Below are 13,045 nucleotides of genomic sequence, written 5' to 3' on the forward strand. Positions count from 1 at the left end.
GCAGCCATGATGCAGAGAGGCCTCCTTCTTCTTCTTCTTCATCACTCTGCAGCACGCAGGAGCAGCCATGATGCAGAGAGGCCTCCTCCTCCTTCTTCTTCATCACTCTGCAGCACGCAGGAGCAGCCATGATGCAGAGAGGCCTCCTCCTTCTCCTTCTTCATCACTCTGCAGCACGCAGGAGCAGCCATGATGCAGAGAGGCCTCCTCCTTCTTCTTCTTCATCACTCTGCAGCACGCAGGAGCAGCCATGATGCAGAGAGGCCTCCTCCTCCTCCTTCTTCATCACTCTGCAGCACGCAGGAGCAGCCATGATGCAGAGAGGCCTCCTTCTTCTTCTTCTTCATCACTCTGCAGCACGCAGGAGCAGCCATGATGCAGAGAGGCCTCCTCCTTCTTCATCACTCTGCAGCACGCAGGAGCAGCCATGATGCAGAGGCCTCCTCCTTCTTCTTCTTCATCACTCTGCAGCACGCAGGAGCAGCCATGATGCAGAGAGGCCTCCTCCTTCTTCATCACTCTGCAGCACGCAGGAGCAGCCATGATGCAGAGGCCTCCTCCTTCTTCTTCTTCATCACTCTGCAGCACGCAGGAGCAGCCATGATGCAGAGAGGCCTCCTCCTTCTTCTTCTTCATCACTCTGCAGCACGCAGGAGCAGCCATGATGCAGAGAGGCCTCCTCCTCCTTCTTCTTCATCACTCTGCAGCACGCAGGAGCAGCCATGATGCAGAGAGGCCTCCTCCTTCTTCATCACTCTGCAGCACGCAGGAGCAGCCATGATGCCTCCTCCTTCTTCTTCTTCTTCATCACTCTGCAGCACGCAGGAGCAGCCATGATGTCGTTCACAGTGAAAATCCTCTAAGTCAATCAATGTGTTTGTGAAATTCCGACATGCAGCTGTGGTATTGGTTCAGACAGAGGCCCGGTTGTAAACAGAGTGAACATTCCAGACTGGAGAGGCAGAGGCACTGAGACGGAACAAATGCAGAGGAGCCAACAGGCAAGGTGCTACAACATCCTGCTGTGAGCTACCCTCAGTAAAAAACTATTGAGTTACAAAGTACATGTGCTTGATCTGACAAAAATAAAACTCTAGACATTTTCTCTGCAGTTAGACGGACAGTCACCTGTCTCTTCTCTGAGGTAGTACATAAGTAGAAATATCATTAAAGGCAAGTAAAGAGAACAATGTTTGGCTGTGGGATACACCACCAGGACCTGTGTGCACCCAGCCCTTCAGAGAGGAACTCGGAGCATCTTCAACATGGTCCAATCTGCCTAACGAGTTACAACTATTTCTAATGATTCTTGCAGAAAGATATACAAAAATGTAGAGGTAGAAAATTTGACGAAATTATAATGTCAACGTCTGTAGCTAGATAAAGAGTTTAGATTCATTAAACTACTTTTATAGTTTCAATCTAATGGCACAAATAAGAGCCAAAATAACTAGAAGCAAAAACAAATAAAAACAGAAAGCCACACTTCTGCGTGTTTGAGGTACAGATCAAAGTCATCCTTTTGTTTTTTTAGAAATGTCATAAGTGCTTAAACCCAGTCAGGAGATTAGACACTCTTAGAGAGGCACAACAGTAGTATTTTAAGACATCGGTGCAACACTTGGAGGCCGGTAATAATGCTAGTGAGAGAAGTCCTTCAACAATCACTTCATGGAGTTAAGGCAGAAGGGAGAGCATCATATTTCTGATATCATCTCCACTAACAGACCAACGTCATGAGTGGAGCCTCCATCATGAGAAGGCTCCTGGTTTGGATCAGAGACGGGAGAGGGGGGAGGTCACCTCTTAGTATGAAGGACATCAGATACTCTTGAGATCCAGCACCCCAGCCTTGTGGATGGGTGTTAATACCAACAGTAATATAGTAAGAGACAGGAAAATGGTTCAAGTGCTCTGGAAGTCCTTTGATTGATGATGCGTTCCATTCGGGAATACCATCAGACCCTCACGGCGAGCGGGTCACAGGTTCAGCCCGGGTACATCCAGTGGGCCATTTGAAAATAAGTGAACAGGTAACAGGGAGGGTTGGGACTATTCCTTCTGCCTAACCACAACGCTGATCTCAAGTGCTTCAGGTCAAGTAGCTAGGGTTGCTACCTTTTACCATGGAAAATAAGTAGAGACCTGGATGACCTCTACTTCAGACTCAAATATAGATTCATTAACATATTGTCAAGTGCTTTCCTTACCCAAGGCTGTAGTGCTATGATTGACACATGGCGGGATTTGAACAATTATGTTTCACAGATGTGTTTTAAGCGCCGTCAAATCTTTGCAGCATGTCATAGCCACATTTTCTGATTGAGCATATTTATCTAGCCTTGATTCAAGATCATCTTCCTGTCACAGCTGGGGTTGGCCTTATCCTGTACGCAGACATTCAATAACTCCTATAACAAATTGAATTGACACCGGGTCTGGGTTCGCTGCAATGGCTAATAGGGTTCATTCCCACCATGCTCCAATACAGGGCATATGTTTGTAGGTATGTTGTGGGACACGGGCAGCAACCCTGAGACCAGTGACCTGGTTAGCACAGAGTCGGCAAATGTACATTTCAGAGTTCCCTGTTTGACCTTTGAACAGCGCAGATTCAGGGATTCAAGGTCAACACAAGAAGCCGCTGCTACCCTGCTCTCTGAGGCCCTGTTCATCAGACAGAGTAAGACTCCCTGAGGATGCCAGGAGTGATGACTAGTGTTGTTAGCAGATACAAGTTCTGAGGGAATTTCACACTGGATTCCACAGGTGGCTTCTTGTCGAATCCAGTCAAGATGTGCGGTATAGGTAAACATTCTATTTTGATTTTTAAAACCCTACCATTCAAACAAAGTTGACAGCAGTGGTGCAGCAGCTTTCCTCCTCCTGTGATTTGGCATGACTTCAAGCTTTAAAGGCCTGTAATATTTCAAATGAAACGCAAGTGCATTTCAATCTAGCTTTAATAGGTAATACTGGCAAGAAAAAGGATCTATTTAGCATTAGAGATTGTTTCACCAAGGTGATATAGCCTCAAATCACCCAACAATCCTAGGGCTTCCAACGAGGACTCTGGCAAAGAGCTACTTTGTTGCATTTTAGATTCTGTTACTAAAATGCCTTTGCAGTTCAATTATTATGAACATGTGCGACATTTGACAGTTACTAGTTGTTCAGTTAACTAATAATAGTTGTGCAGTCAATCTTCACAGTTTGTGTTAACTGTATCGACTGCACTTTCTGGCCAAACACAGTAAAGGGTTAAATGAACAACACTTGAAATAATTGTTGATATAATTCCATCAATGGTCAATTCTGGTCTAGTGAAATATTGATGTCACTGGATGACATGTTTTGGAGAGTTAACAAGGTGCAATGTGTAAGGTCAAGCCACCTGCTCCAAAGAATTAAGGGCTAGAATTTCACCTCTAATACTGGCTTCATGCAATCTAAATGTCCAGGCAACGATATGAACAAAAAAGCCTACTAACCAACAGTAGGGCAAGAATATGACAAATCAAAGTAAACTGCCAAAACTCAGTGGGTCAAAAACCCACTGCTACCTTATAATGTTGTCATGTTGCGTCAGCCTGTAGTTGACCTCAGTCAAAGCTTTGTTTCCTTTGCCACTGACCCGGGGCTGAACGTGTATATGCTTTGATTTGTTTTATTAGACCATCCAAAGTAGCTCAACCCCCACCTAAGAGACTACAGAGAGACAGACTGTCAGAAGCCGCACGCAACCACTGGGACACAGACAGCAGGACCCTGGATCTCAGGACAGCAGTTGTGGCCCACAACGGGCGCTGGGGTTAGCTCTAGTTGAATTCAATACAACTCGCTGAACTATAGTCTGCCTCCCTGAGCGCTCCTCCTGGTGTAGCAGCCTCCCAGTGGGGATCAGGGTCAGCCAAGCTGTGAATCCTGTTGTTCTGCCCATTTGGATGTATAGAGATGTATAATGACAAGCCCTGAGCCCTGTAGTAGTCTGGCCCCACAGTGCCACACGAGAAACCCCCAGAAACAGGACTAGCTTTACAGGTTAGGTTTGTAAAAGTGCCTAGTCCATTAGCATGCTAACTTCAGTCAAAATCTCTGCAACATATTTGACATGTCAACAAAGTAAGCTTTCAGGTTATGTTGATAATGCAAGTTCATTTTTTTTCAACAAAAATGCAAGCCATAAATGACACATCGCCACCAGACTTCCTACACAGACAGTGCTGTTGGCATTCTCAATATTGTTTGTTTTCACTAACTCAAACGGAGTACATCTTACTCTAACTTTTTCTTGCTCTACAAGACCGTTCATGCTCCAATATTCTAAAATGAGAAAATCTCAAGTCTTCTTAGTAAGGAGGGTGACATACCCTAACACAGTAGCATTTCCCATGATAACCTAAAACTGGATAACTCCCAGCATTGTGCAGCGCCTGTGACAAGTGTGTTAAGTGCATCCACCGTTGGTAACAGGTCTGACCAAAAAGTAGAACTCTACTTTGGTTGTAGTGAGACCATCTCAATTCCTCAAACGTTCAAGATGCCTTTTAAATATGAGGGTAATACTGATGAGGTGATTTGTTGTGTTAACATTTGTTTTGATTAGCATCGTTAGCACTGACAGGCTAAAGTCACACATACAATAAAGATGCCATTCTCATGTTTTAACCCTTTTCATGAAAAAGCCTGTGAAGGCAGCGTTTGTGGGGGACAGAGCTGCTTACTGCTGAAAGGCCTGGTAGTAGTGAGGTAGGGAGCTAGAAGTGCTCATAGCAGGACTGCTGTATGCCTGAGGTAGCTGCTGTGGTTATGGGGCTCCCGGGCCCTGTGGTACATGGGCCTGTGAAGGCTGGAAGAAGGTGAACGGCCCTGGAGCCTGGCTGGACAGCCCAGAGGAAGAGGATGGAGGGGAGGTGGTGGTAGCGGGTGGATAGCTCATCACTAACCCCCCCATCCCCATGTGAGGGCTGTAGGGGCGGCAGGCTGAAGGGCAGGAAGCCCAGCAGAGGGCCCAAGGTCCATGTTAGTGGTGCAGGACAGCTCGGTGGAGGAGATGGCCGGGCTCCTGGACAGCAGATGGGGGTCGCTGGCAGCACCCACGCCTTCACCCAGCACCTCCCTCTGAGGGGAGGCAGAAGTAGAGGTAGAGGAGTTGACTGCACTTAGGTGAGGTGGGGGCACACTCTGCAGGTCCAGCAGGAAACTGTCCACGTCGGCGCGAGGATATAGAGGTAGATCCGTGCTGGTACCTGGCCATGTTGCTGTAGGGCTGCTGCTGCTGCGAGGCCACAGGAGGCTGCAGGTGTGATGGTGAGAAGATTGGGGGGGGCATGTGGCGGCCACACCCATACTCGAGGACAATGACCCCTGCATGAGGCCATGAGGGTGACCCATCCCAGGGACAGCATTGGTCATGGGGTATGAGTTGTACATGTCCCTGGAGAAAGGCTCCATGGGCTCCTTGGAGACAGAGCCCATATCAGAGACCACAGGGCTAGGCTCCTCCTTCACAGGGCACTGGGGGGCAGGGGTCGGTGTAGCAACGGGTGTGGTGGGTGTACAGGGTGGCATCAACCCTGACTCCTGCGCATGGCTCTTTTTCAAATGGCGGGTCAGGTGGTCTCTTCGTCCAAAGCGCTGTGCACATCGCGGGCACAGGAAGTCCCGGCGCCCGGTATGCACCACAGCGTGACGCCGCACATCCTTACGAGTGTAAAAACGGCGGTCGCATCGCTCACATGAGTACTTCCTCTCTCTCACAGGCACAGCAGTGTTATTGTTGCCCTCTGATGGTGGAGGTCTGTCAATATGGCTTGCCCAGGTGCTCCAGCAGCGAGGGGGGCCCCTCTGAACCGGGCAGAGCCTGCTGAAGCACTGTGGGCTGCCACCAGGTGTCGTCTGTAGCCCAGCTGGGTGTTGTACTGCTTTCCCACACTCCTGGCAGTGGAAGAGCTGCCTGCTGGCTGTGTGGGCTGTCTGGCAGATGGCTCTTCAGATGGTCCTGCTGGTGAAACATGGTCTAACAGAAGGAACAGTACTGGCTGTGCGGCTGCACAGGGACCCTAGCCAAGAGCCTGAGCAGACACAGACAAGACTCATGAGGATCCTCCAGAGAGCCGAGCATCAGCCTGCAGACCTCTGGTCGTCTTGTAAACTTAGAGTGCTAGAATTAATGCTGTTAATAAGTGCTGTTTGTTCACGGTTTGATGCTCTCTTGTGGCAATGACTAGTGGTCTGTCCTGCCTTACTGATGCAAGCCTGTGTCCAGCACTTGGTTTCTGTGACAGCAGCTGCCATAGCAACCCCAAAAAGGGCTGTGGTGATGAGGAGCTTTGGAAGCTCTGACTGGGTCTGTGTGTTTTCCTGTGAAAAGCTCTTCTGTTGTCCTGCAGTCTATTTTAGTATTCAGCAGCTCTGAAAGCCAGAGTCACAGCAGCAGAATCACAGAGGTAGCTTGGCATCGTCAGAGACCTGAAAAACAGAAAAGATAAGTGTCAAATAATATTGTTTGGCAAGTAAAATCATGCTGTATATGGATTTCAATGACTACTTTTTTTACGGTGTTGCCTCTGTGTTTAGTGTCCTCTGTCTGTAACTTTGTGTGGGAGTGTTACCACTGAACAGGTCTCTCTTGAAAATGAGACCTTGTGTCTCAATGAGATCTACACCTGTATAAATAAAGGCTAAATAACAGAGTGGGCAGGGCGCAGTGTCTAATAGTAGCAGTAAGCTAACGAGAGGCTACGTTCAGCTGGTGACTCGGGAGTCGGGACAGAGAAAAATGGTCAGGAGTTTGGAAGTATTATAAAATTGAAAGCGAAGGCAGTGTAACAGCCAAGATGCAATGTTTGCAAGAAGGAGGTTCCACGTGTGGAAAGAACAGAGCTACGTTCAACACGACCAATCTAACACGCCACCTGAGAAACCAACACCAACAACAACACGACGAGTACAACAGCGGCCACTTAGGTAACGGCACTGAAACAACCCACACTTTCAGAGACTTGTAAAAGGAAAGAAGAAACTGCCCCAGAACAGTGAAAGGGCCAAAAAAATAACACCCAAGATAGCTGAGTTCATCGCGTTGGAATGACCAGCCGTTATCTGTTGTGGAGAACGTGGGGTTTCGCCGTCTCATGGAGCACTTCAATGGAGCCACGTTATGAGTTGCCTTCTCGTCACTACGAGTTCTTCTGTGTGTCCCAATGTCACCTCTCCTTAGCTTCACTGCACAGTGGATCGACTCCCAGTTTAATTACACATGCAAGCTCAGAACTTTCGCGGATCTCACACAGCAGAGTCGTGTGTAGAGAGGCGATCGAGGTGATGCTTAACAGTTGGGGAATAGATAAGCCACGGGTCCATGTCATTTTGCGGGACAACGCGCAAAATATGGTGAAAGCCATGGATGATATGGAAGTAACGAGTGTGGGCTGTGTCGCACACACGCATCCAACTTGCTGTGCATGAGGGTCTGCTGTCTCAGCGCAGCGTCATAGACGCACTGGCCACCGCAAGGTAAATTGTTGGCCATTTCAAACATTCCTCATTGGCCTATTCCCGACGTCAAGCGTCTACAGAAGGACGTGCAGTGAGATGGAACAGCAGCCTCTACATGCTGACAGAGCATCCTGGAGCAAAAGCGGGCTCTGTGTATGCAGCTGACTACAGCCTGCCAGTCACACTGACAGCCAACCAGTGACCCTGAAGACAGCTGAGGTGTCGAGGTTACTAAGCTCCATTTGAGGAACTCATGAGGGACTGGTGAGCAATCCCACTGCATCTGCAGCTGATGTCATCCCCTGCAATAACAGGTTTATTATTATTATTATAATAATAATTTTCTATATTTTTAATAAAAATAGAAAATGTTTTATTTTACTATATTATTTTATATTCTAAATAAACCATTCATCCTCCATTCATTTAATTCATTCAGAAAATAAAACAGCCCTCAAACGTGTACTCTCTCGGAGAAGACCACTGCCCAGGGGGTCAGAACAATGAAGAGCACCTCCTAGAGGCAGTGGAGACCCGCTTTGCTGAGGTAGAGGAGCGCCACTCTAGTGGATCTAAGATACAAAGACAGGCAAGTACAGTACATTAATGTACCATTTGAATGCTATAAATAATCGTATCTATTACGTTATGAATTATGTATATCAAACCAACATTATTCAAGCAGCCAATTTCTATTTTTTCTTTCCTTTAAATGTAGGTCTGTTAATGGTTAGATTTGTATAGAAGTAAAGGCATGTTGCCTGAATTAACTGTTGTGCTGTGTGGTGTCCTTGTCTTATGTTTTTCTTTGTTGTGGGTAATTGTTACATTTATCTATTTTCAGATTCTTCACAAAGTCAGACAATCTGAGAGCTTGCCACGGATAACCTCATCCTGGAGGTGGCGTAGATAGAGAGGGCTGCCAGTGAAGAGCCAGAGGCAGCAGAGCCTATGCGCAAGACACCGACGCCAAGAAAGCAAGCAGCAAGCCTGGCAGCGTCTTGGACGAGATCTTGGAAGAGAATCAGCTAGAGGCCCGGTCCCGATCAGCTGATGTCCAGGTACAGACCTATCTCTCAGAGCAAACCAGCCCTGGGAAAAGCAATCCTCTACACTACTGGAAAGATAATGCTTCACGGTTCCCCTCACTGGCTGCTGTTGCCAAACCAGGTTTCTCTGTGCCCACCCGGCCACCGTCTGTGGACAGTGAGAGACTCTTTAAGTGCAGTGTCCAGCGTCCTTGATGAGAAAAAGGAACCGGCTCTCATCTGAAAGGGTAGAGATGCTGATTTTCCTTAAAAAAAAAACTCCACTTAATTGTGAAGCCGGAGAGTGAGAGTGAGTAAGAAGTAAGAGTGCAGCTCACATTCATGAGCTGACCGTCCCTTGATTTAAAAAACAAAAACAAAAAAACAGTGCCTTGCAATTGTATATCCATGTTTTTGTTTACATTTTATATTTGAATTGTGTTACTCCAGTAAGATGGAAATATAATTCTTTGTTTATTCATGTTATGTTAAGCTGATGTTGTTCATTGCATTATTACTAGACTAGTTAGTCTTAAGGCTAGAATTCTGCACACAGCCACATTTTTATTTGACGGAATGTGAACTTGTGAAGCTAGTCAAGCTACCTCTTTCCAGTAGAGTTATTTTTGTTTTGTTACTCTCTGTTGGAGGACCTTGATAACTCACTCCCCACTTGTTGGATTGGAACAGCACTTAAACGTGGCGGACCCTCTGTGCCCAAACAATAGCAAACAACATTTGATTAGTTGTCCTAAACAACCCCTTGAGTCTTACCTTCTATCAGACACTAAAATGGAGATCCCCTGTGTTGGAACGGGTTTCTTTCTACAATAAGCCTGAGCCCTGGCTGCCTGAAACTAATCAGAAGTTTTACTTTAGATTAAGTGAAGAAAAGAAGAAAAGATTATTCTCAATGATGGGTGAGATGCAAGGACTGCATCTTTATGGGATTATTCACTAATGGCAACTGATCCATGGACTCTATCTTCTAGGATCCTTCATTGTGAAGAGTGATGGCAGGATTTGAAGATGTTTTTGATTAGAAACCTTAGATAAGATCTGTGGTTAACACAAGCTTGGTAGATTTTCACTTTTTGTTCTAAGACATATTTTTTTATTATTTTAAGGAATTAGATTACAATCTAATTGACTTGCCCGAGGCAACACAGCAGGATAGAGATGGTATAGGGTTTTAACTAGGGATGCATCCGATCGATCGGTCACCGATCGAGATCGGCCGATACTCACTCTCACCGATCGGAGCGTGCTCTCTAAACTGCCGATCGTGAGAGCCGATCGCATGACGTAAAATACATGACACTTTTCTCTGTGTGCGCAAAACAAGCTTCGCCAAAATGGCTTCACCCGGTCTGGCATTATTTTAAGGTGTCCGAAAAAGACAGTAAAATAGTGGAATGCAACGTGAAGCAGAAATCCTGCAGCTCCCGCCCGCCGGACCGGGAAGCGGAACGAAACACAAGAGTTAGACCTAACACACTTAGCTATTTTATCTACCTCTGGAACAAGCTAAACTAGTTAATAAATATATTTATTCCTTCACTGTCGGGTTTACTCATTACTGGATCAGTGAGCTGCATGAGGATACTGACAGGCTGTCAGGAGAGAGAGAGAGGGAGAGAGAGGGGAGAGAGAGAGGGAGAGAGAGAGAGAGAGGGAGATAGAGAATAGAGAGAGATAGAGATAGAGAGAGGACGGGAGAGATAGAAGGGTAGAGAGGAAAAAGAGAGCGCTTTCCGCTCATTTTCTCCCGTGTTTATTATCCAAAGTTAATGTAGAACTTCAATAATGTACAATCATTTGAATGTAATAATTAAGTTGATTGTTGTTTGTGGAAGCTCCAGGTGAATGAGCATTACACTGAGTTTTAACCATCACACTTTAATTCGAAGATTTTAAAGTTTAAATCTTCCATTTAGGCCCCGCCCACTCGATCGGATCGGCGATCGGTATCGGCCGATACTGATTCCGGTGATCGGCCCCGAAATTGGCGATCGGAGCATCCCTAGTTTTAACGGTATCTTATCGATACTTCTTAATGAAGTGTGTTGCGGCAACGTCCTACGCCGGTTTCTCTTTATAGATCACAATCAACTCGAAATGTAGCGCAGCTTTTGCGGGCTTCACCGTAACAGGTTAAAATTGACTTATCGTACGATAAATACAATGGACTCGATAACTTTTCTGAGCTCGATAAATTGCGTTTACATAAGGATGTGACCAGCATTTTAGCTAGGAGCACTGTGGCTGCCGGCCCACGCGCGCTGTGAGGGGCGGGGCTGACACACAACCAGGTCAGGACACTCTGCGTGCACGTGCAGCGGCGTAGCAGCCACATATAATATATAGCGAGAAGCTGGAGAGACAACGTGTGACTTACTCACGGGGAATTTAAAGTGAAATGGATTGGTTACAAACCTAACAACACATCTCGATTCTCCGGTGTGGCAGTATTTGGAATTCAAGCCAAATCAACAAGGCGAACCAATGGACCTGAATGAGCCGGGCGTGTTTGTTTAAAAGAAAGGTACGCGACAAAAGCAGCAATACCACGCATTTTAAACTACACACTAAAACACAACCACCCCCATTCCGTTTCCCAGCAGGTAGCAAACACAGCAGCTGGGAGATGGAGAGCCTCCATCCTTCCCGACAGTTTCCCAATCAAAGATGCATTGCCCGACAATGCAAACATGCTTGCTCGAAAAACTTTGAAAAACAGATTTGGATATGGCCTGTTTGAGGACTCTGGGTATTTGACAGTGGACTCACTCACTGTGACACTTGACGGTTTGTTTTAAAGGGAGTTTTTTTTGCTGTGAGATAAAGTGACCTTGAGGTTATGAAAGGCGCTATATAAATTAAGTTCAGTTATTATTATTATTATTATTATAAATAAGATATCTATATATATATAAATAATATATCTATATATATATACTATATAGAGAGAGAGAGAGATAGCTCTTGTTTTCCAGCCTGACTATTTAATTTATTGTTTGGTTGTGTGTGATTTAATTAATTTATTATATTTAATTAATTTTTTATTTATTATATATCATTTATATATTTTAATATTAGTTTCACATTTAATTTGCAATATTTATGTTGAAAGGATGTACTTATTATTTATGATTATTATTATATATTATCATTATGTCAGTGGTCTAAAATGGTCTTACAACGTGCCGACAATATTATCGTTTATCAGCAATAATTTCCAGAAAAATGTATCGTCCACAAAATTAATTATCGTGACAGGCCTAACGTAGACGCCCATATTGCCTATAAATAGTCAAAGAAACGCCCCGTATTAATATTCATTCAGACTGACTGCATGAAGAAGATAGCAGGAAATGACGACAGAACAGCTAAAAAAGAGACATCTCACAACCGTGTCAGATTTTGGTTATTTTGGGGAGGTGGAGATAAATCATATTGTTTGGTGGATGCAGTTTGAACCAGAGTAGCAGAATGGAGGTCGGGATCGTCACCAAATAAATAAAATAAGTGGTGCCGAAAAAAGTTAATGACAAAATACACATAACGTTCCTCAGTGCAGTGTGTCAGTGTGTTTGTGTCCGGGGACAGGAGATCTTGATGAGAAAACTGTAAGTGGAGTCAATTCATGTTTATTTTTTTATTTGGTGGTTGTGTTCCGGCTGTCGATCAGCTGTGCGCAGCGTCTCCACTGCAGCCTGTGCGTCTCAACCAACTCTATCCACCACTTAATGAAATAAAACTAATGTGTTGTGTTATATCAGCTGCCAATATATGGTGTTCTGAGTTTCCATATCTCCTGTGTTTTATGAGTTTTATCAAGTCTTAGCAAACGGCATAAAACACGATTAAACGTGATGGTATATAAAACCATGCTCGGTATCTTACAAACCTATAGAAATGCAAAACGGCGTCAGTTTAGACGTAATTCTGTCCTCCCTGCTTACCCGCAATCATTTATGAGAAAACATTTCATAACATTAGCACAACATAATTCGAAGATGGTTTTCAATAACATATCCGTATTTATTTATTTCTCCAAGTTATGTTTTTGTGTGCACTGAGGATCTCAAACAGGCGTTTGTTTAATCATTTTAAGAATTGGCTTTAATCACATGTTGAAAATGAATTCTTCATATATGATAAATCAGAGGTAACATTTTATTGATGGTATTATTTTCACATATTTCTCTCCATTCTTCCTTCTGCCAACGGTTACCCTTTTACTTTTGCTACTTTAACTATATTTTGATGCTAATACTTTTCTACTTTTACTTGAGGAACATTTTGATTGCAGGACTTTGACTTGTAAGAGAGTCAGGGCTCGACATTATAAATGGCCCGCTGGCCCGGAAGCACTATTTAGACACCCCAGGCCAGCATAACGTACTTTCCACTTGCCGGCCCGGGCCACTAAAATATTGCTTTAAAAAAATAAACAGCTGTTTGCTGCGGAGCGCAGCGCGAGCAGGCTCCCGCGAGCGCGCTTCTTCTTCACA

At 45.1% G+C, this 13,045-nt stretch overlaps 1 pseudogene; it reads right to left on the minus strand.

The window, feature by feature from the left end:
• Positions 1–785: 785 nt before the first annotated feature.
• Positions 786–13,045, minus strand: part of LOC117535485 — a 20,093-nt pseudogene continuing 7,833 nt past the window's right edge.

This window comes from Gymnodraco acuticeps, unplaced genomic scaffold (genome assembly GCF_902827175.1).
Source record: "Gymnodraco acuticeps unplaced genomic scaffold, fGymAcu1.1, whole genome shotgun sequence".
NCBI lineage: Eukaryota > Metazoa > Chordata > Actinopteri > Perciformes > Bathydraconidae > Gymnodraco > Gymnodraco acuticeps.